A 23,193-nucleotide genomic window follows, 5' to 3' on the forward strand; every position below is an offset into this window, starting at 1 on the left:
CATATGAATGGGGGGAACATTCAGTCCATCACACTCACACACACACACACACACACACACACACACACACACATACGTGCACAAACTCCCTCACTAGCCTGACTCTCCGTTGTTTTCTCTCTACCTCTTTCTTTCACAATGTATTATACAGCCTATAAATATTATACAATTAATCTATAAGCCACAGTATCAAGGCCAAAGCAGGGCACCATTATCCAGGTCCAAATGCCTGCTCACCCTGTAAACCCTAAGCTATATCATCGTTATGCTTACTTTTCCATTTCAAGGCTGTTAGGGTTAGGGTTAGGGTCATTCATTTTAACCTAGTATTACTAGTATTAAAATGGCATTGATGTTGGAAAAAATGTCAGGATTTGTCCAATGCCATACATCCCAAGAAATGATTCTTTATGGATACGATTGACGTTCAGGGGCCCGCTGACCCAGGCTTAGGTCATGTGACACATCTGCAGCATTTTATGTCCATATGACTTAAATTGTCAACTAACTGTAGCCTTGAGGGTTTAAAGTAAAAAACTATATCAAATTGAGAACTGATAACGCAGCTGGCCAAGCCCAGATTTCCCTTTAGGATAATTCACGGGAGCTTCCTTACACTGAGATGACTAAAAGTGCAGGCTCTGAATGTGGAAACTTGGCAATGCTACTTTATTACCCTTGGCCTTCATTTCTTCATCACTAAAATGGGGGTGGTGGCAGTACTTCCCTATGAGATTGTCGCGAGGGATAAATAAGTTAATATGTGTGATGTAATTGGGATGAAACCTGGCACCAAATAATATTAGCTATTTTTATTTCTAGCAGAGGAAACAGAGTCCTAAAGACAGGACTTCAAAACTCAGGTGTTGGGGCTTCCCTGGTGGCTCAGTGGTTGAGAATCTGCCTGCTAATGCAGGTGACACGGGTTCGAGCCCTGGTCTGGGAAGATCCCACATGCCGCGGAGCACCTAGGCCCGTGAGCCACAATTACTGAGCCTGCGCGTCTGGAGCGTGTGCTCTGCAGCAAGAGAGGCCGCGATACTGGGAGGCCCGTGCACCGCGATGAAGAGTGGCCCCCACTTGCCACAACTAGAGAAAGCCCTCGCACAGAAACGAAGATCCGACACAGCCATAAATAAATAAATAAATAAATAAATAAATAAATAAATAAATAAATAAATAAATAAATAAATAAATAAATAAATAAATAAATAAATAAATAAATAAATAAAATTAAAAAAAAAAAACTCAGATGTTTATAGGGACCATCCAAAGGTTTGGAGAAAACGCACACCTCATCTAAGGGGCAGCTGTTACTAAGTTTCAGAGACAATGAGCGTCCCATGTGGTCTTATCTTCCAGTGACTCAAGAGAATCAAAATGCAGGTTTTTACATGAAATGTCTGATTTTTCATGTTGCTAATTAATTTAACTTCCAAATCATCGCATGACTCAATCAGAAGACAGCAGTGGAACATCAGTGTATGTGTTCTATCCAGAGCAGAAAGGGACATGGCCTCTTGCTAATGTGTCCCTGCATTAATTTTACCCATCAGCGCATCCCAGGCCCCTCCCTGCAACTCCCCATTTACTGCTTCTGTATTGACTTAATCCATCTCACAAGCCACCCATTCCTCACTTTGTCCCTAAATTACTGAAAAAAGATTGAAACCAGCAGCCAGCCACCCAGGCACATTTTAATTGAAAGGGTAAATTGCTTCAATTACTCCTCTGCCTTGCAAACCTGCTCTCTGGAAGCACAAGAGGACTCCAGACCCTCTGCAAGATTTTCAGCAAAGCACAATGCTGAACCCCACCCTGAAGGAAGCCCACCACCAACCCCTAGCACTGCCAGATCTGTCCTCTGCTTAAAAACACCCGAGCTAGATTTCACACGACAAAATGCTAAAACGCCTCCATGGAACAATTTGGTTTTTTCCCAGCTTCCTCGCTTGCCCTCATGTGCAATATGTCAAGTTTCTAAGAACACCATTTCTTTTTCCAGAATTAAGCCTCACACATTCGCAGAACCACTTAAACTTCCTGTCTCCACCAAAGTGGTCTCCATAGCTAAGCAGACAAGAGGGAATTGTTGCGAGGCCATCTCATGCTCAGATTCCACGTCAACAAAGTGCCTGAAGATCAGGAAGTCAATGTTATTTAACTGGAGACGACAGTTCCTCTTTAAAACAGTGGAGCCCAGAAAATAACTCCAACCTCATCATTTTATTACTTTACTGTTGGGCTTCTCTTTTTTAAATGACTGCATTGTGCTTTTTGCACCTCTATCGCACATCGCACTTTATTATACCCTGAAGGTGTCATTTAAGTGTATTCTTATTCTCATTCTAGGGCATATGGTTTGCAGTTTTGCAACGATTGAAACAAGTTGGAGTTGTAGTAAAGTAATTTGAGAGAGGCCAGTCTTTGAAGCTTGTACTTTTAAGGGCTTGAATTAGGAAAAAAAAGAATTTGTTTTACTTACTTAACTGTGGTTAAAAGGACCATTACATTTGCTTGTAAATCAGTCATAATTTGAGAAAGGATGGTTTCTTTAGAGCCTCAGAAAATGGCCCACTTGCCACCAGTATATTTTCCATTTTGGCTCAGCAATAAAAAGTATTCAGTAAATGAAAGACATTGGATTTTGTTTGGATTTCTTTTTTGAACTTTTTTATGTAAAACACTTCTGTTCCATTAGGATAATCCTATTTGACTTGCTTCTCTCAGTCAAAGAAAAGGAAAAAGCTATTATAACAGAGCCAGGAACAAAGGATTTCCCACCCCTGGTCGGGCTTTTGATCCTCACATGGTCATAACAGGCCTCTGGCAGTAGCCGATAACTTCCGGCTTCAAAGGAGGGGAAACAGGCCTAAAATGAATGCACCTCCCAATGATGCCATGAGGTTTGTGGCCAGCAGATTGCTCTCCTGACCCCTGTGTACAATCACTTTCTGCCCTCAAGTGATGGATACAATTACCACTGTTTTAACTACAGAGAAATGCCCACTATTAATTTATGCCCACTGAATTCACCTGCCTGTGTCGAATACAGTCATCTGTTGAACTCCATCATCTCTCACTACACTTGTGTTAAGATAATCAAAGAATGGGAAGCACTGAATCCCTTTTATTCTTTGTAAAAACACCAGAGCAGAAACCAACAATTTCACAAACAACTCACCATAGCAAGATCTTTATAAATGAATCTTTCTGCTAATGTAGCAATTGCTTTCCATAGAAAAAAGAATATAAATTTGATGTTGTCCTTGATCTACGTAAATAAGAAAAAAAACACTCATAATTTCGGAAAATATCCAGCTCAGCAACTCCATCAACTTTCAATTAACCTCAGAAGCACCAAACCATTACTGCTGCCAGACTAGCTCAAGAACTCTCCAAGACCCGTTAAATCTTTACACCAGACTTTTTCCATGTTTATTAATCTCTTCATTCCCTCCCTCCCATACCCCTGTTCTCTCCTCTGCTTCCTCCTCTTCCTTTTCATCCTTCTCCATCTGCCAAAATACAGTAGCGATGGTGGGCAGAAGTCATGACCACCACTGTGGTACCAACAGGAATTAAGAGCTAATCTGGTGGATGCCATCCCTGATATTTTTGCACAGATTGAAGTCAATGAAAAAAAGATTCGACAGAAAGCTCAGATTTGGGCACAGAAAGAACTGCCCATAGATGAAGATGAAGAAATGAAAGACCTTTTAGATTTTGCAGATGTACCATATAAGAAACACAAAAATGGTGATTTGATGAAAGGCCGGTTTGGACAGGCTCGGATGGTGACAACGACTCACAGCAGAGCCCCAGCACTGTCTGCTTCGTATACCAGACTTCCTGACTCTGAACACTGCTATTTTCTTTGTCATGTTGCCAATGCAACTGACTTATTTCCAGAGGGCCCAGAGCCTACATGGCCAAAGATGTCTTTATGCAGTCCTTCTAATAGATAGCTGTATTTTATTATGGTTGTACTCTTCTTGTTCCCAATCACAGTGTTAGCACTGAAGCTATAAACTGCTTGATTGTTTTGTGGTCACAAGTCTGTGCAAAAAAAAAATCATTGCCCTCGCTTGTTATTGGATTTTTTTCTCAGATTCTTTTAACAAATTAAGGGGAAGGTACTTTCACACAAGAAAGCAGGGACATGGAGAAATCAGTATGGGTAAAGGCAAAGAATTTATCAAAAGAATAAGAGTAGCTTGGTTGTCACATGGTGTTTCTGGAAGTGGCCTGGCTGAATTAGCAGTCCATATAATACTACTCTCAAAAGAACAAAATGTCCGATTTTAAGTAATATTTCTTCTTAAGAGAAAAAGACTTAGAATTGGATTTTATTAATATTAATTTAACGCTATTAGCGATCTCCTGATACTATTTTATGAAAAGGCTGAAGCACACAATTCTAAGAAATACAGAAAAAAAATTTTAATGGTGTAGTCATGTTGAAAGTGAATGCTAATAAGTCCTGGTATGGTGGTGTCACCTTCTTTACAGAGTAATTCATGAGTTAGGTGAATAACAGCATCTGTACATTGGGTTACTATATTTCCAGTGGAAAACATATATCTATGAAGGAATATTTCCTTGATGATGTTGGTTTCAGCATACACATAATTGACTGTTTTTACACACCCATTGGTTATTCAATAAATAAGACAATTACAGGTAACTTAATTTTCTATTTCCCTTCTACGGAAAACTGTTATAGACCCAATGACTAACTTCAAAATAAATATATCCTGAACATTGATTTCAGTACCAAAGAAAATGGGGAAGCTAAAATTTGGATATGATTCTTACTTTTTTAAATAGAAAGCTTTCTTTGATTTATTTTGCTAAATAAACATCATAATTGTGATTTTAAAAAAAAAAAAAAAGAGCTAATCTGGGAAGTGAGACAGAGAGAGGCTGGCTTCACCAAACACGGAAAAAGCAGACTCCACTTTCCCACATCATCCACGCTCTTCTTTCTGTCTGCTTTCTATCCACTTTCCCCCCACATGTGTCTCTGAAGCCCTCTTTCCAAACCTTTGCTCCTACCATTCTCTCTTTAGAGAACTCCTTCCGTGAGTCTATTTATACAAATCTACTCTTTACTTAAAAATACAGCTCAATTCCTTCTCTTGTTCCAAGCATTCAGTGACCAAAAGAGCAGGTCATGAACTTTCCTACTTTGAATTTATGTAGCACTCACCGAGCAGGGCAAGTATTTTATTCATTCAACAGAGTGCACTTGAGCGCCTACTCTATCTGTAACACAATGCTAAACCCTGCACTGCAGGATATTTTTTTAAATGAATAAAATTTACTCTAGCAAGAAAGAAAAGATAACACGACACAAATATCTGTATGACAATGTAAAATGTGATGAGTGTCATGAAAGGTATATAAACTAATTTTATAATTCAAAAGAAAGAGACAGATGACTTCTCTCTGGAGAAACTGCTTCAAAGATGTGCTTGTTATGCCAGCCTGGGAAGAATGCCAATCTCTGTCTCATTAGTATTTGTGGTCCTGGAGTCTTCCCTCTTGCCTTTTACCACTTGTTGCCTTGCATTGTTTACTTACATTTTCAGATGCTCTGCTTCGTCACTCCAACTAGATTATGAGCTCAAAATGGACTGAAATCTGCCAAATAGTTTATGCAGCTCCCTCTCGGCCTCATGCATAGTAGTTATGCAGTAAATATTTGTTTACTTTCCCAAAAAATTCTTACCACTTTCCAGGTTCAGTGCTGCATGCAGGGTAGTTACAAAAAATGAATATAATCATAAAATCCAGTCCCCACCTAAACAGAGTGCACAGTCTAACCCTTGAGATATTTCCACAATATGATGTAAGGCACACCAACCTAGAGGCATCCTGAGAGCCTAAAGGATAGCAGCCAACTCTGTACAGAGGAACCTGACCAGAGACTGTTCCACTAAGAAGGTAAAGAATCAGCTGAGCTTCACAGGTGAGTGGAGGTTGACCAGATGGCTGAGGAGACAAGAGGTATTTCTGATGCAAGAAGAAAATGAGCAAAGACTTGAGAACCAAAGAAATAGGAAATAGAAGGTGGGTTGGGAGAAGTCTTTATCTGCCACACTAATATCTTACCCTGATAGACACAAACAACGCAGAATTAATTCAACCACTATTCTTATTTTTTATGCTAAACACTGTATTTGTAAAATTGTGTTGTAAATTATAAAGCAAAACAATTCCTGTTTTCACGTTGTGGTTTTCCCTTGCTTTCAATCCGATAGGATCTCTTGAATCTGCATCCTCCTTAAATAAACAACTCAGGCAATTAGGCCATCCTAGGATCACTACTTCTCCAGATTGTTAAGGAGGAATTAATTTTAACCCACAGGTAATTTCTCATCAGATACAATGTGATCCCTTCCTAAAGAAGCATTCCAAGCAAAATTCCTTCAGAGCAATCAGGTAAGTTAGCATTGGTATTTGCCTAGAGCAGGCAGTCCTGGGGATTACACCAGAAATTGTGGGTAAGTTGAGAAGCATTTTTGGTAAAAGATTTAGTAAATGGTCAATTCCATGTGGTTTTTGAGATTTACCAGGACTTGCAGCAGGAAGCAAGCAACTCCAGCAAATCTGGTCTGAGCAGCCCTCTCCAGAGTTGAGCTTCATTATCACTGGCTGCACCCCCCCCTATCTTCTACCCCACTCCTGTGCTCCCTTGAAAATGAAAAGTAACTTTCTCATCCCAAATACTTCTGGGGATTCCTGACCTAGGAATTATAAAAATTTATGGTGCTGGATAAGTAGGCCTTTCATTTAAAATCCCCCATCTCTGTTTTGATAAATGCGTTATTCCTGAGATAAATGTTCCGTATTCTGAACATGTTTGCATGGATCTGAACTTATTTTTCCCCCACAGGCTCTATGACAAGACACATTTAAAATGTCAGTAGGCTAGGTTTCAGAAGATGAAGGGGACTTGGTTCTAAAGGTTACTAAGTCTGCTGATAGGACAATTCCAAAGATACCTCCTCAGCAGAGGTTTCTATGTTTTTATTGGGTGGAAATTGGACATCCGAAAGCATTTAATCGACAAATTGGGAGACTAAAAATAAATGTGAATTTCATGCTCAGCTAAGAAGCATACAAAACAAATTATGTGGAAGATCAGCTAAAGAGAAGAATAGAAATTAATCCCAAGAGACTCTCTAAGGGACTTGAGGGCATACTGGTGACACTGAAAAGTGGAAAATAACTGCCTTATGGGGCAGGACTGGTTGCTCCAGTGACTATGTGGGGTCAGAGGCTCATATCATAGATTTCTATCCGTCATTTTCCCAATAGTCCTGCTCTCCAAGGTCCTACATAGAAAAGAGATGTTTGTCTGGGGTAGTAATGACCATGTTCTCATAAATTCTAAAACAATACCATTTGATTCTACCCTTCACGGTAGGGACTACCTATTCCTTAGTTATGGAAACTGCCCTTCTCTCCTTTCTCAGTTTTTGCACCAGGATTGGAACTCTAAGATAGAATCAGTTGACACCCTTCAGGCTATAGTTTCTAGCAAATTCTAACTCCTACCTATGGCATATCTCTTCCAAGGCAATCAGTGTGTCATTGAGACCTACAAAAGTTCTCACTACTCCTCACTTCTGTTCTTCCCTGAGCAGCCTCTCCAGTCCCCCTACTCTACTTCCAAACCCTCTTATTCATCACACCAACTTGAGTCTGCTCCTTTCAGGGCTGTACATGACGTAACTTCCTTCCCCATGCAGCTCTCCTTCCCCGTTACACCTTCCTTCCCCCATTACACTTCTCCAAGGCATGAACTCACATCAATGGTCACTGAGCGAATATGTTTTGCCACCAGCTGTGCAGGGAAAGTGCCAAGTAGGAATCAATATAACCCAGGATCTACTTGAAGACAAGTAAGACCAACATTTCCATCCTTTGAGAGAGTAAAGGCACTGGGAAAGGGCAATAAAGGGGCTGATGGAGAGAGGCTGAACCTATCTGGGATTCAGGAGGATGTTTTTGTGGAGTTCCAGCCTTGAACTTATAGCTCTTTCAAAGTCAGAGAAAAAATTAAAATAAGACAACCTTTATTTATTCCACCCATGAAAGAGGAAAAAGTGGAACCAGCTTTGCCAATATAGCAAGTTCAGCCAGTAGACTGGGTTCTCCATGGCTTTGATCTCAAAGAAACCGTACAGCTATGGTGTTGGCAGCTGTGTCACACTTAGGGCTGGAGAGCAGCCCCTGGGCTGTCCTCATAGGAATGACCTAGGATCCCACATTGGAGACAACAGGACAGCCCAAAGGTTGTTTTAATTGGGGTTTTCTCCTGGAAACTGAATTACTGAAGCATAACGAAGAAACTCCTCACCTCTCATGACACACCATATTCCAGTGATTTATTGGAAAAGGAACATCCAATGGCTTCTCTTTAGGGTCCTTTGTCCCCACGCCCTGTGAATCTAGGTGAGAGGCTCCATCCAAGAAAAGGAGCTAAAGACTAAGGTAGTAACTGATCATAGCTCTTCAACTCTCCCTCTTCCTGTGCCTCACGACTCACTCAATGCCACCACCAACATCTCTGTGGTCTAATCCAGAAAACTCAAGTCATCCTTAACCCCTCTGTCTCTGTCATTATCATCTCCCATTCAATTTATCACAAAATCCTATCAAATTCACCTCCTAAATATCTCTTGACTCTGTCCACTTCTCTCTTTACCCATGTCTCCCCCCACCCCAGCTTAGCCCACCATCATCTCCAGTCTGTTCTCTGCAAGCTTAGAGAGATACATTTTGAAATGTCAAACTCCCCCAGATTAAAACCCATCAATGCCTTCTCATTGATTGCCCTTAGGATAAACTCCTAAGTCAGTCCAGCAAGGTCTTCATGGTCTAGCTCTTACCAGCCTTTCCAACCTCATCTCCTTATCTTTTGGACTTCATCCTTGCCCAACTCAGCTTCCCCCACTCCCGTCCCACCCCCCGCACACACACAGAGACACATATATATGTGATTCAGCCTTATTGAATATGCAGGTCTCTCAATGGGCCATACTCTTTCCCTTTATCTCACTGTTCCCTATCCCTAGAATACTCTTCCTCCTACTTATTCTTCAGTACGTACTTTACAAGTCAGTGTCTCTGGGAAGCTTTCGCTAAGCAACCTAGTTTTGGGAGTGTCGTTAACACCCAATGTTTCCTTCCTTCAACCTGCTTATTTATTTACCTACGTGCAGACTCACTCCTGATAGATGTGGGGTTGGGACAAGATTACAAATGGAAACCCCTAGACTATGGTTTCCTTTCTCCTTTCCTCCCATTCCCAGTTCTATCATGACTGAGAGGAGCCATACTTGCATTTAGACACTGTAGCTCGTACACCCAAGCTCTACTCACGAGCCCTTTCTGAACCTCTTGCCCCCAGCCAATCCATGGGCCTGGCAGAGCCTACAGGGTCAATGTTATCTGCTCCAGAGAGGTGGATCTGGAAAGAGGCCAATCCATGCCTAGGAAGCTGCTGGAACTGTTTAGGCAGGAATTCCCATCTTGGACACTTGGAGAAGGGGGTGGAGGCAGTGTGCTTTAGGTGGAAGTTATTCCATTGGCCCCAGGACTCCTTGTTCATGACTAGAGCAGGGTTCCATATAACACAAAGCCTGCTGCAGGGGCCAGATCACCTGGATCATGGAGGTGCTGCCTGTCTGCCTCCCTCGACATGAACTTAAACCCCAAAAGAAGACGCCTCATGCTAGCTTGATCAACGCATGTATTAAACAGTCCTTGCCACAGCATGTTGTAGCTGTTCAATAAATAAAGACTAAATACGTTATACATGTTACAGAGTTTTAGGAGACAAGGCAGGGATTGCATGAGGGTTAATAAAGTATGTTAAGTTCAATAAATATTTACTGATCCCTTATGGATGAGGCACTGTGGGCAACTCAAAGATGAACCAGTTGTGGCCCTTATACTTCATCGGTTACAATCTGATAGACGCAATGATATGTATCTATAACTATAGTGCCTGCCAGTTGGATGTGTAAGCTCAGGGTGAAATATGATTATGGATACTCATTTATTAAAAGAAAATATTTAAGACAAAATGCTGATCAATAGAGAGTTAATGTATCTTCATAGTTATCCAAGAATGTTGGTTCAAGGTTTCATTGTGATGGTTGATTGAACCACAAATAAGACATTTGTCTTATTTTAGATACATTTCATTCTAGTAACACCTCCTATTTCTTTACATCTTTACCTGGTGAGTAACTGTAGAATGTAAGTGACCTTTCTTCTTTGTCCTTTGTCCTCAGCATAAGAACCTCCTTAAATAATCCTACCTTCCTGGGCTATGTGGTGTCCTGAGCTATTACAGACTGAGCTCTTCCCAGGGAGAGAGTCAGTACTGATGGTGCATTTTGTTCTGACACAATGCTTATTACTATTCCTTGTACAAAACATTTAATTGACTCAAATTGCAGGACAGAAAAGATGTGTATTTGCTGGCGACTATTTACAAAAGCAGCAATACATATACTAGATGATCAAAATTGCCCTTCTCAAAAACTGGAAGATTTTATCATTACCTATTTTTGTTATTTTTCAAAGCCTCTTTGGCAAATATGGCCCCTGGCCCTGAGGTCCTCTCTAGATCATTCCATTTGATTGCAATTGTTCATCTTCATGAGGAACTTCACCTGTGATTGAATGTATTCAAGAGAAAGCCTGGTGGGTGATTTAACACAACATGCAGTTGCTTTCATGTTTCAAATCCGAGATTCTATCCTGTTGATTTTGTTCATTTCCAAGTGTTTGTCTTTGGTTTGGCTCTTGAATAAATTGTTAGACTTGGATCCCTCCTAAATAGAAGTTCAATAGCCAAGGTATTATTTGATCAGTATCTTAGGGCTTTAATGGTCTCCATTTATCTTCCTCCATTTCAGTAATACAGGTTACATCTTAACAAATTTCAAAGGCCTCCCAAGCAACTTAGATATACTATAACTTATCACATTACCTGAAATAGAGGGCCCACTCACTGAGGTTGAAACTTTTTTTGCTCCACAGAAACTCAAAGAAAGTATATTAGGCTCTTTCAGGATGCACAAAAGAGACATGTGCTCAGGTTACTTCGAAAAGGTCATGGGATCCGTTGCACATGTTAATTAACCAAAGTTCTTTTTATCCTTTCTTCTTTATGGCCCAGGCTCTCAACCTCACTCCCCTGCCTCATCCTCCATTCAAGCAGCTAGGCCCATGGCATTCACTGCCTCCTGAGAGTATCGCTGCAGCAAAGTGCAAAGAAAAAGGAGGCCTATGACTGGGTTGGATCTCAAAATTCTAGGATCCTAAAGCTAGAAGACTAGACAGGACTCAAAACACATAAAAAGCAAGAGGAATGAGAGCTACCACCCTTCCCCCATGTAGGCACCAAGATATTCTTGGGCTTCCCAAGACTTGGGGAGAGAGGGGTGATGAGGAGAGAACCAAAAGGAGGGGACATGAGCAGGCCTGCAGTGAGGAGGGGCTTGGAGTGACCATCAGGCAGGAGTGACATCATTGTCCCTGGGCTGCCTGGCCTCTTCTCCTCGAATATGCCCTCTGTTACCAGCAGGGATTGCATGAGAGTTACTGCGGCCTCTGGGAACCTGTCAGCCTCTGCAGACTGTCCGGTCCCCACCTTGAGCGATGCACCTCCCCGCTCCAAAGAGCTGTCCTGCTTCTCCTTCCCACTGCTCCAGCAAAGGTCTTGCCAGGACACCAGACAGCACATCCTCGGTGACCCTCTGGGAGAACCAGAGCCCCAGATTTTTCAGTCCCAATAACCTAATCCAAGTTTCAATGATGCTGAACACCCATGAACCCTCAAAGAAGGACGGGAACCTGGATTCCCCGTGAAGAGCGGGTGGTATGGAGAAAAAGTCCCTGCACCAGTTAAGTGGATGCAACTGGGCTCAAGCTTGCCCAACTCCCCACCCTCAGCCCTGAGCCAGGAAGTGGTAAAACACACCATTAAATAAGGATTCACTAGAAAGTGAGGCAGTCAGGAAATCATCCTAATTCAGCCCAGTCAAGTCTCACAGAGGCCAGAGTACCACTGAAGACAACGCATCGAGCATCTTGCCCACTCAGCAGCTGACTTCTGCTGTTCCCCACTCCAGTGCTGCATGTTGGGTGGGGGGATGATGCAGCTGTTCTCCCTATAGCTGGGCCTCTGGTTCACCTACTCCTGATGTTACCAACTAATTTTGAGTGTTTGGAGTTCAAGCTACTTAAGTGACAGGACTGACTGGTCACCTCATGTGGAGGGGCTGGGCTGAGCTCTCAGGCCACATCCCTCTGGGGCCACGGGACAGCCTATGAGTTGGTTGTCATTGAGTAGGGTACCAATCACTGGCCAGATCCAGTGATGCCAAACACAGAAGAGAGACGGTGGGTGTGGCAGTTATTCCGAGACCTCACGAAAAGGGGCAGGTGCTTTACATGCCAGGCCAAGAAAGGACATGGAGATTGAAAAGCTATCCTCATTTTTAGTTTCTGAGAACCAAAGCCCAGGGGGAAAGCCATCTGGCTGATGTTGCACAACTCATTAGTGGCTAAGTTGGAACAACGATCTCATTCTCCTCATATTGTAAGCGTCAAGATACAGAATATGAAATATATGTAGAGATGTTCATAATTTTAATGGCTATCCTTTGGTGTGAATAATTGAATATGGAGTTTTTTAAATAAAAAATAAATAAATAAATTGAGGGGACACAAATGAACTCATCTACGAAACAGAAACAGACTCACAGACATAGAGAACAGACGGGTGGTTGCCAAGGGGGAGGGGGAATTGGGAGTTTGGGATTAGCAGATGCAAACCATTGTATATAGGATGGATAAACAACAAGGTCCTACTGTACAGCACAGGGAACTATATTCAATATCCTGTGATAAACCATAATGGAAAAGATTATGAAAAAGAATATATATGTATAACTGAATCACTTTGCTATACAGCAGAAATTAACACAACGTTGTAAATCAACTATACTTCAATAAAATTTTTTACAAATAAATGAATTGAGGGACATGAACACCACTTTCCAAACTGCCAAAATTCCCACATCTCTTCTTCTGAGGTATCCAGATAGAAACATAGCAGCAATGACCGCAGCAGACACAACACTCAAGAGAGAGATTACTTGTATCTCAGATGCAACAGAGAGCATGTTGAGGAACAAAGGCTAACTCTCCTGGATTGAAAGGTTCCTAAATCATCTAAAACACAGTCAGCAGCATCTCTCTCCCACAGGATATGGAAAAGAATACAGAGGCCACCAAAATCACTAACGTAGGTGCCCAGTGCATTTGTGACACCAGGGGCGGAATACTAGAGACCCTTCCTTTGCCAAGCACCTCTCACTACAGCATCTCCTATGCAGTGCTGTCGTGAGTTGCCTTTTCTGTGCTGGTGAAACATTTGGTTACATACAGGCCCAAGGATATGAATTTGAACTATTTAAGATGTTTTACAGGCATTTCTGTGGTAACTTCATGTATGCATACCCCAAAACCTTTCATTCTGTAAAATTGCATGTGAAAAGCAACAGGACTTTGGGGGAAAATAATGTCAGGGAAATTGAGACAAAAGTTATGGAACTTTGTTATTAAAGCCCTAACAAAAAGCATAACAACTCTCATAAATAAACTGACACAGTTTAACTTAAAGTTAACTGACACAGTTAACTTTCCAATGGCATTGTGACACCACAATCAGTTGGTCATTTGTAGTCTTCAACCTGAGGCCCCAGCTTCACCCTTTCAGATATAAGTCCTTGAAGGCATGTGCTGCTAATAAAGACCAGTTTCGTCAAAATTGAAAATCACAACTTTTGTTTTAATACAGGAGGAAATATCTTTTTGGCTTCTTTATCTATACTTTTGGCTTCCTTCAGCTAGCTTAACACGTTGAAAAATATAGCCATTCTTGAAGCCACTAAACAGCCATAACCAGCACTAAAGGAGGTCAGTTCTACAGGATATTCAGCTTTTTTTCTTGAAGTCTTCATATACAGCCAATGCTTTCACTTTAATTGTGAGGGAACTTGCTCCCAATGACTTCGAAACATTAATGTGCCTGGGAAAATCCTATGCAAATCAACATGACTTGTGCATTATACTGACACCATTCCCTATTTACCAACTGTGTTTCAGCCAATTTACATTAAATAAACATGCACTGCAAAAGAAGAGGCTGTAGTGCTTTAATCATTCTATTTTAGGACAGAGGAAGCTATTAGAACAGCACCATTTTCACCAACATGTTGACATTTCTGTTATCAGTTGGAAAGAGAACCACAAAGCGTAGATAATAAGCAATAGTTGAAAGCACATGTAAGAAAGTCCAAGTTAGCCCTGGCTTTCTCTGAACTGAGTTTGGTATTACTGAGATGAATAGTTCAACTGAAGCACATGCCCAATGAAGGTGTCAAAAATAAAGGAAGAGAGTAGAATGGAATCATCCTTTAGTGCCTTCTATGAGGGGATGCATTAGGTTTCTCAAATGAAAATCGGAGCTGAAATCCTCCAAAGCTAGCCATCAGAGATGCAAGTAAAATTCAGATAAAGTAATAAACACACCTAGATCTTTCATCTCATTAAGACAAATAAAGCACACAAGGAGGAGAGGGTGGAAGGAGATGGGATCATCTGAGTTCTAACAGGCACATGAACACTGATAGGGAGGGGTGGAGAACAGGACTTTCAGAAGGAATAACGTTCTCACCATGAGTTCAAACTTATTTAATGTTGTGTCCTTTTTCCTTGTAAAACACCTCGCTCCTGCAACCCCATGGTACACAACCGACTACAGGAATTACTGCCCTAGCACAACCCACCAAACACACTTAGATCAGCACCATGTGGAGAGCACTGCCTCAGGTGCTATCTCAGCACCAAGGAGAGTTCCAAGTCAATTGCAAGATTAGGCCATTCTTCCCAGGCTTTTCCTTTTGTGCAATTGAGGGAAATCTGGTCCAGCGGACTCATTCATCCAGTTTTTGGTATATGTGTACTCCAGAGGCGTCCAATTTCACACTCCAATAACTACTTCATTCCTCTCCCAGATGAGACAGGCCCAGTCCCACCTCATTTCATCAGAACCCTGTTCCAGAATTTGTTCCAGATCCAGGCTAGGGGACAAATATGTGAGAATTAAATTTAGGGAACAATGAAAGTGTGAATGTCTATCTGAAAGTGAGAGTGATAATGACCCACTAAGCCCTACACGTGACTATATATGTCTGTGTGTGTAGTCACTCCTCCACTCATGAAAGCCATTCTATGGGGATAAAACCATTTCCCCTTTGTCCAACAATTTTGAAACTGAGATATTATTAAATATGCACCAGGTGAATTTTTTTCTCAGTTGAGAACATGAGAAATTGAAATTAAAACACAAGTACACTCACATTTCCCTTCCATCTTACGTGTATCTGCTCCTGTCTATTCTCCATGAGACTTGGTTCCCCCCCAACAAAAAAAAACTTAAAGTAAGGGCATAAGAGAAAATGAGCTATGATTTACGTTGCCTTTTTTTCTTCTTTTATTTCAAAAGAATGATTTGGAACAAGGAATACTTTTGTGAGGTAAAACAGATGATCCTCTAAGAGGACTGCACAATATGTGAGTATTATTGATTTTTCTTCCTAAGTCATTTCAGTGATACTATCTTGAGCTGAGTGACCATTGATAGTAAATGATTTCCAGCCAGACACTCAATCGTCAGACCTGCTTCTCTCAAAAGTTTAGCACTTCTGGTGAGAATACATACATGGATTTTGAAGTACTGGGAGTATGTAATAGAAGATGTAAACTTCAGAGGATTTTTACTTACGATAATAAGCCCTATAACTGGAATTAAAAAGGAGAGAAGGAAAGGAAGCCAGAATTCCTGCTAGGTCTTTTTTTTTTTTCCCCAATGTTTTTATTCAAGGCTTGAGAAATTACATTCACTAGATCTATTGCTTCCTAAGCCTTAAAGCCAAAACGGGGCAATATTAAATCACCCAGGATGCAGATTTCTGATATCAAAGGACACATAATAAGACAAAATCTCAATGTCTTAAATAGTAGCGCTAATACCTTAAAATGTCAGTGATGTCATGATGCATGGACAATAGGGTCCAAGAAATTCTTCTGAATTCTATAAAATGCCAAGGTTTAACCACAAAATTCAAGTTTCAACATGGCTCTTGGGGTCCCAGTAGCAACAAACAACAACTCAAACCTCAAGATTCAAATCATAACAATTCATAATTTCTCAACAAAACATAGTCAGTCATTCACATTTCTCTCTCTCTCTCTCTTTCTCTGTCACCCCCTCCCTCTGTCCATCCCCACCTCCCTTGTTACCTCCATCCTCAGGGCCAAGATGATTCTGCATAGGCTTGTGTTAAGTCCTTGGAAAATCAGCAAACCACTGGGCTACATTGTATCTAATGAAAAAGGACAAATACTCAAGTGAGATAAAAACGTGGATACTTTAAGAATACAATGTAAGGTTCTAATAGATTCTCCCAAGATTTTCTGTGAAAAGAGTAGTACTTACATACTTAATCAATGCAGCAGAAATTTAATTTGGGGGGCATAGACTCAACAGGATGCACTTCCAATGTTATTCTCCCTGAAAAACCCACAGGGCTAAGCTTTGTGTCGCCTGCATAAATAGTATTCCCACAGGTTCACAGGCTCATGAATTTGGCCAGCCAGGGGCCAGGTTTTATCTTTGTTTACTGAAAGGCAAGTCTGCTCACCAAGTAGATATTCATTAGATGTGCCAGTTCCAAACAACTCATCATCTGATATCCAGCTGATCAATTTAAATTACCACTAACTTCACTGTAATTGCTTCTCTAATTATAATGCTGCTGAAAGACTTTGAGAATTGTCTTGGTTTCTTTAGTATGTGCCATAGCTTTAACCTCCCAAGTCCCAGTTGTGAAAATCTGCCCTCCCCCTCCCACCCCACCCCCGCCAAAAGAGGCCTTTGGGGGGGGAAACAAAAAAGGGAAATTAGACAACAAAGAAATGGGATGAATTTTCTAAGCCCAAGGATTTGTTTTATTTGGGAAGTCCATTTCACTCTCATCTGAAACACAGAAGAACCAAAAACAGGTTGGCCAATTTATTGTAAAATGGAGGTGGTTTGGGGACTGACAAAGATGCTTGACTGGAATGATGGACCACATGAGAGATGCTCAGAGATGCAATCAACAGATTACCTCCTGTTCCCATTTGTGCTAATTGTCATATAATAGCTTGTTTAAGTCTTCTCACCAGCCTTAATTGCAGGCTGGGTTCTCACCTTTGAACTGTCATCTCCTAGTTTTAATTATAAACAATAAATTTTCTTTCAAATTCTTACACTTTTCTTTGCCTCCATCCTCTGAAAATGGAATTCACATCACCCTGACATCAAGCAGAAAGTAGACCAGTAAAAGGGAGAGAAGCCAGGGCAGACCTTGGAAGTCACCTCTGATCTGTACTTCAACAAATGCAAACAACAGGTTGGAGGACCTAGAAAACCTGGCATCGATAAACAGCAGCCAGTTCATCAACCCCTGGCGGCCAGGTTCACTGTGACCTAGCTTTACCTCCACCCTCATCTTCTCCCATACAAAGGCCTCTGGGGGAAGGCAGTCATGGCCATTTAAACAGTTAGTTTCCCAGAGTTTGTACCAGACATTTCTTTTTAATTGCCTATGGGCCTCAAGAAATAAATGTTACACCACCGAGGTCCTTCAACTTGTTCTAATATGAATCAAGATCGGATCTCTCAGTCCACTGGGTCTCATTCCCATTTATTCCTTTGTATATCACTCAGGGCCATAAATCACTCTAGCAGCCGCTCCTTCTCAGAGGAGATGTGAGGAAATGATAATGTTTTATGTGAGTAATTAATCCGGTGGCAGATGTGGAGTTTCCAAAACTACTACCATTAGCACTTTGACAGGCTTTCCGAACACATATTCTAGTACCGGTTACTAGATTTTAATATGTTAATACTATGTTACTCATAAGCAAGAAACATTCAGGCCTTAAGTTTTATAGAAGTGCTATTATTCGCAGAGGCTTTTCAGAGAGGACTAGTGATGAGGCTTTTATATTCTTAACGCTGCTGTTGAATAAACAGTGTCCGATTAACATACCAGCTGGAAGGACACCATTCCTCAGTTCTAGTTCTCCCTATAATATTCAACATTTGTAAAGTGAATCAAATAATTCAGAGTGAAACTTATGGCGATTTGGGGAAGAGAAAACAGGAGTTCAGTGGTGGAACATTTTTCTAGCAATGTGGCTTTGGGTCTTGGAAGTTACAAACATGACAAATAGAGTTACAAAAGAAAATGAAAAAAATATACTGGCTTCATCTAATAATTTTAAAAGATTTCCTAAACACGCAAAGCTAGTGTGTGTGCCATACTGGCGATGCCTAGTGGCTGCTGTGTAGTTTTGTTACTGGGTGAGCTTGTGTTCTTACATTAGCTATTTATCCAATGGTGACACAGTCTACAGCCTGAGATTTGCTTTATTATTTTTCCTAGCTTAGGTAAGGTAATAATCACAGTACCTAGATAGTCACAGTATCTTCTGTCTACCTTTCTTCTTGTCACATTTTCTCCTTAAATATGTTTTAGTACAATAATAAACTGCTATCCATGGTAAACATGCTTCATCATAATTTAGCCTCATGCTGAATGTGTAAAATGGCCACTGTCATTGACAAGCAGCCTGTAAAACTAACAGCAACTACGGTGTTGCTGCAGGAACTAACTCAAGGTCAAACCCTCAGGCTTGGAAAGGACGAAACACTGTCTCTTGGAGAAATTTCTCACTGTTTCACGTTTAACTCGATCAAAGAAAAGGACTCCCATCACAATATAGACTTTGTAACAAAAAGGGTTTGTTTGTTTGTTTTTGTTTTTGTTTAGTTTAGGGACAGGAATTTATTATAGTTCACTTTTACTGGTATAAAAAGCAATCTAATTGTGTGAAAGTCAACTGTTATTTGCTCTTTTTTTTATTAATTTTTATTGGAGTATAGTTGATTTACAATGTTGTGTTAGTTTCTGCTGTACAGCAAAAAAGTTATTTTTAAAAAACACACATATTTTGGGACTTCCCTGGTGGCGCAGTGGTTAAGAATCCGCCTGCCAATGCAGGGGACACGGCTTCGAGCACTGGTCCGGGAAGATCCCACATGCCATGGAGCAACTCAGCCTGTGTGCCACAACTACTGAGCCTGCGCTCTAGAGCCCACGAGCCACAACTACTGAGCCTATGTGCCACAGATACTGAAGCCTGCACACCTAGAGTCCGTGCTCTGCAACAAGAGAAGCCACCTCAATGAGAAGCCCACACACCGCAGCAAAGAGTAGCCCCTGCTCATCACAACTAGAGAAAGCCCACGAGCAGCAATGAAGACCCAATGCAGCCAAAAATAAATAAATTAAAAAACACACACACACATTCTTGAAAAATGAGGAAAGGTGGTCTTTGAATGGTAGCCTAAATGACTATACTATCCTTCAGCTAGAGTTATTTTGTCACAGGAAGAGAAAGACAAAAGTAGTTCCATATGTTCAAGCATTTATGAAGCTACGTAATAAACAAAGTGAGCAGCTAGGTAACAGGCTGATGGTACAAAGAGAAAAGAAAGTCACTTTGTACTAGAGCTGGTTGTGTCTGAATGCGGAAAAAAATAAGGGGCAACATAAGTTGGATACAGAAGGTGATGAACATTTGTGAAAAGGGAACACTGAGGAAAGAGTTGTGCATGACCGGGATTTTCTAAGATGGATTTTGTTGGAAGTGGGTTAGGGCAAGCCTGGATTTAGTTTCTCCCTCCAAAGTTCTCTTGGAATGCTGTTTTTGATAACAGCTTGTGAGTTCCTTTGCCTGTGTCTGTGATCTGTATTTTTGTTTGAAATCTCTTTACTTTGGTTCAGTGAGTAAGTGTTGTTTGGCCAATTCTAACAGTTCTTTTGATCTCCAGCTAACTTTGAGATGCTTTAGAAGGCCCTTGAGCCATCTCAGAGAGAAATGTTTGATTAGTATGTTAAATTACATGGAATTCCTAAAAATCTAGTATGTCCTGGTAAAATTTTATCAGTCATAATTCTAGTTATTTTTATATGTTGTATGTAACAGCAATAATGGTTTCTTTTGTCATTTACATTGTGATCCAATGTTTAACCATGACCTTTTAAGTCTTTATGTGATTTATAGATAGTTACTGTTGTGCTCTAACACTTTGCAAAATGCTCCATCTTCAAGAAGATCTATGTGAAGGACCTTTTGGCAAGTGCAGGTCTCTGATAAATTTCATATCATAATGCCAAACTGGGCCGCGAGGCATGTGGGATCTTAGCTGCCGGCCCAGGGATCAAACTGGCAGCCCCTGTGTTGGAAGGCAAAGTCTTAACCACTGGACCACCAGGGAAGTCCCCACATTCCTGTATTGTTGAACTTGAATTTCTGAGCTATAGCAGACTCGGGATGCCACTAGCCATTCTCAAAACAATGTCTGCTGGTAGCTGCAACCATACGTTTTCAAGGACTCCTCTCTTAACTATTAAATTTCAAACAATGACGTTAGATCAGATACTAATAGAAAGATGAGACATATGTGTAGTGGTCAATAGCTCCTGTTATGGATATGTCAATACTACATCAGAAGTTAAAACCTACTTAGGTAGAATTAGACAACTGGCTATGAAGTCTCTCTGAAGTGCCAGTTCCAGACCAGGTTTCAGATTTATTCTCCTGAATTCCTAAGGGAATGAGATCTATTTTTACTATTAAATTTTCAGTTGTTACCCCTCCTAAAAAAAAAAAACAAAACACACACACACATATTTTAATCAAACAACTTGGGAAACCATATGCCCACGGGTTGAGACAAAATGCTAAAAATGGAGGAGTTGGGATGCACCAAGGAACAAAATGAAAGAATTTCAGCCTGATCAGCTGTGCAGTCTTCATGTTAGGCCAGCATCGGCAAACAAGAGTTTCAATGGAAACTTCTCTTTAGCTCAATGTACCACACCAAGGAGAGGGTTTTGTGTTTGTTTTGTTTAGGCACCTATGTTACGTTCCATGAATAAAATGATCTTTCAGAGACATAGTGTAGGCCCACCATTTAGCTAGACTGCACAGCAATGCTTCAGGCACAATACAAATAACAGTCCTAATATCCCCCAGGGAAACAGCTAAGACATAGTGTCATTCAGGGGATAGTATTCCTTTCGGCAGTCACCTGGAAGACCCTCCTTCCTCTCACCTCTGTTTCTTTTGTCTTTTGGTCCAAAGAAAGGGCACTACCGTTTGATGAATGTCTGTGAGTAGGTACTATGTCCTAAGCACACTCCATCCTTATTTAATCCTCAGAACACCCTTCTGAGACAGGAATCATTTTCTCATTTCAGATGAGCCCCAGCAAGAATAATTAAATTGTCCCTGGCCCAGAGATTCAAATCCAGTTTTGTCTGGCTCCAAACTCTGCTTTCATTACTTCTTCTTCTCATCTTCCCAACAGCAACCATAATCCCTGGAAATTATTCTTGAGACTCTAGTATGATCAAATTACCCTACCCTTGGAGAAAGTCAAATTTTAGCTAGCAATTTAGAAGCTTATATTACCAAAGGACAGTTTCACCTTGCAGAATATTTGCTAAAGATTCCATTTAAATGGAAAGCTTCATTGGTATCATCAAAATTTCAAAACTATGGCCAACTTAAATTTTTGAATTCTCTCACTCCTGTTTTCAACAATTCTCCTCTTGAACAAGTGAGATGTCACAATAATGAGATAATAAGGTGCCTTCCCTATAAACAGGTGTAAATCTTCTGACCAAATTCATCAGTTTTAGTGACTTAACTACAAGTGTATCTCAAGACTGAACTATTGCTACATGTTGTGAACCTAAAAGGAAATAATATGCCTGACTAATGGTGAATTAGAATTACATTAGACCCTCTACACAGTTAATTCGTGCCTTTAAAAACTCTTTCCATTTCACTGGTCTCAACATAGGTACTACAGGCTTACGTAAGACCTGAAATCTTCTTCCTTTATCGGTCTACAAAAGGCAGCAGGCATCACATCACTGTTTTTCAGTTGTCATTGCCTTCAGAAAATGTACAGTCACGATCCCAAGAGGATGTTTCAAATTCTTTCAATTATTCTCTCCATGGCAAACTCACATTTCATAATACGCTGCTTCCTTAATTCAGCAAAAGATGATTTTGCACCCACAGCATGCTAGGCAGTGTGCCAGGCATACAGTGATGAACAAGCTGATCAGATGCTTTACTTGCTCTTATAGAGCTTACATTCTAGATTAGGGGATCAGCAAATTTTTTTCTATAAAGGGCAAGATAGTAAATACTCTAGGCTTTGTGGGTCCTATAGTCTCCATTGCAACTATTCAGTTTTGCCACTGCAGTAAATCACAGCCACAGACAATGGATAAGTTAACCAGCAAGGCTGTGTTCCAATAAAAGGTTATTTACAAAAACAGGCAGTGGGCCAGACCTGGCCTGCCGGCCATAGTTTACTGATCCCTGTTCTATAAGATGCCATGTTGTTCCCACTTTTGCTTTTTATAATATGTATTGTTCAAGTAAACATAATATTATTTTTAATTAAACTTTTAATTTTGGTATAATTATAGATTCACATGAAATTGTAAGAAATAATACAAAGGGGTGGGAGGTAGGGCAAACAGGTGAAGATGGTCAAAGGGTACAAACATCCAGTTATAAGATGAATAAGCCCTGGGGATGTAATGTACAGCATGGTGACTACAGTTAACAATACTGTATTGTATATTTGAAAGTTGCTCAGAGAGTGAATCTTAAAAGTTTTCTCTCTCTCTCTCTCTCTCACACACACACACACATACACACACACACAAATTGTATGTATGAACTATGTGAGATGATGGATAACTAACCTTATTGTGGTAATCATTTAGCAATACACAGGTGTATCAAACCATCACATTGTACCCCTTAAACTTACACAGTGTTATGTTAACAGATGAACTGAGGTATATTAAACTTCCAAAAATTTATTTGATCAAAACGTGATTCAAATTGGGCAGTAACAAACTGGAAGTGGTTGGGAGTACTCCACAGATA

The 23,193-nt window shown here is 40.6% G+C and overlaps 1 long non-coding RNA gene across 2 annotated transcripts in view; it reads right to left on the reverse strand.

The window, feature by feature from the left end:
• Positions 1-23,193, reverse strand: part of LOC133089898 (uncharacterized) — a 704,715-nt gene that overhangs the window by 637,727 nt on the left and 43,795 nt on the right. For both annotated transcript variants that reach the window (XR_009700764.1, XR_009700763.1), the window contains exon 3: positions 16,402-16,484. This is a non-coding gene — a long non-coding RNA (uncharacterized LOC133089898). The remainder of the gene's footprint in view (positions 1-16,401; positions 16,485-23,193) is intronic.

The sequence above is a fragment of the Eubalaena glacialis genome, chromosome 4, assembly GCF_028564815.1.
Source record: "Eubalaena glacialis isolate mEubGla1 chromosome 4, mEubGla1.1.hap2.+ XY, whole genome shotgun sequence".
NCBI classification, from domain to species: domain Eukaryota; kingdom Metazoa; phylum Chordata; class Mammalia; order Artiodactyla; family Balaenidae; genus Eubalaena; species Eubalaena glacialis.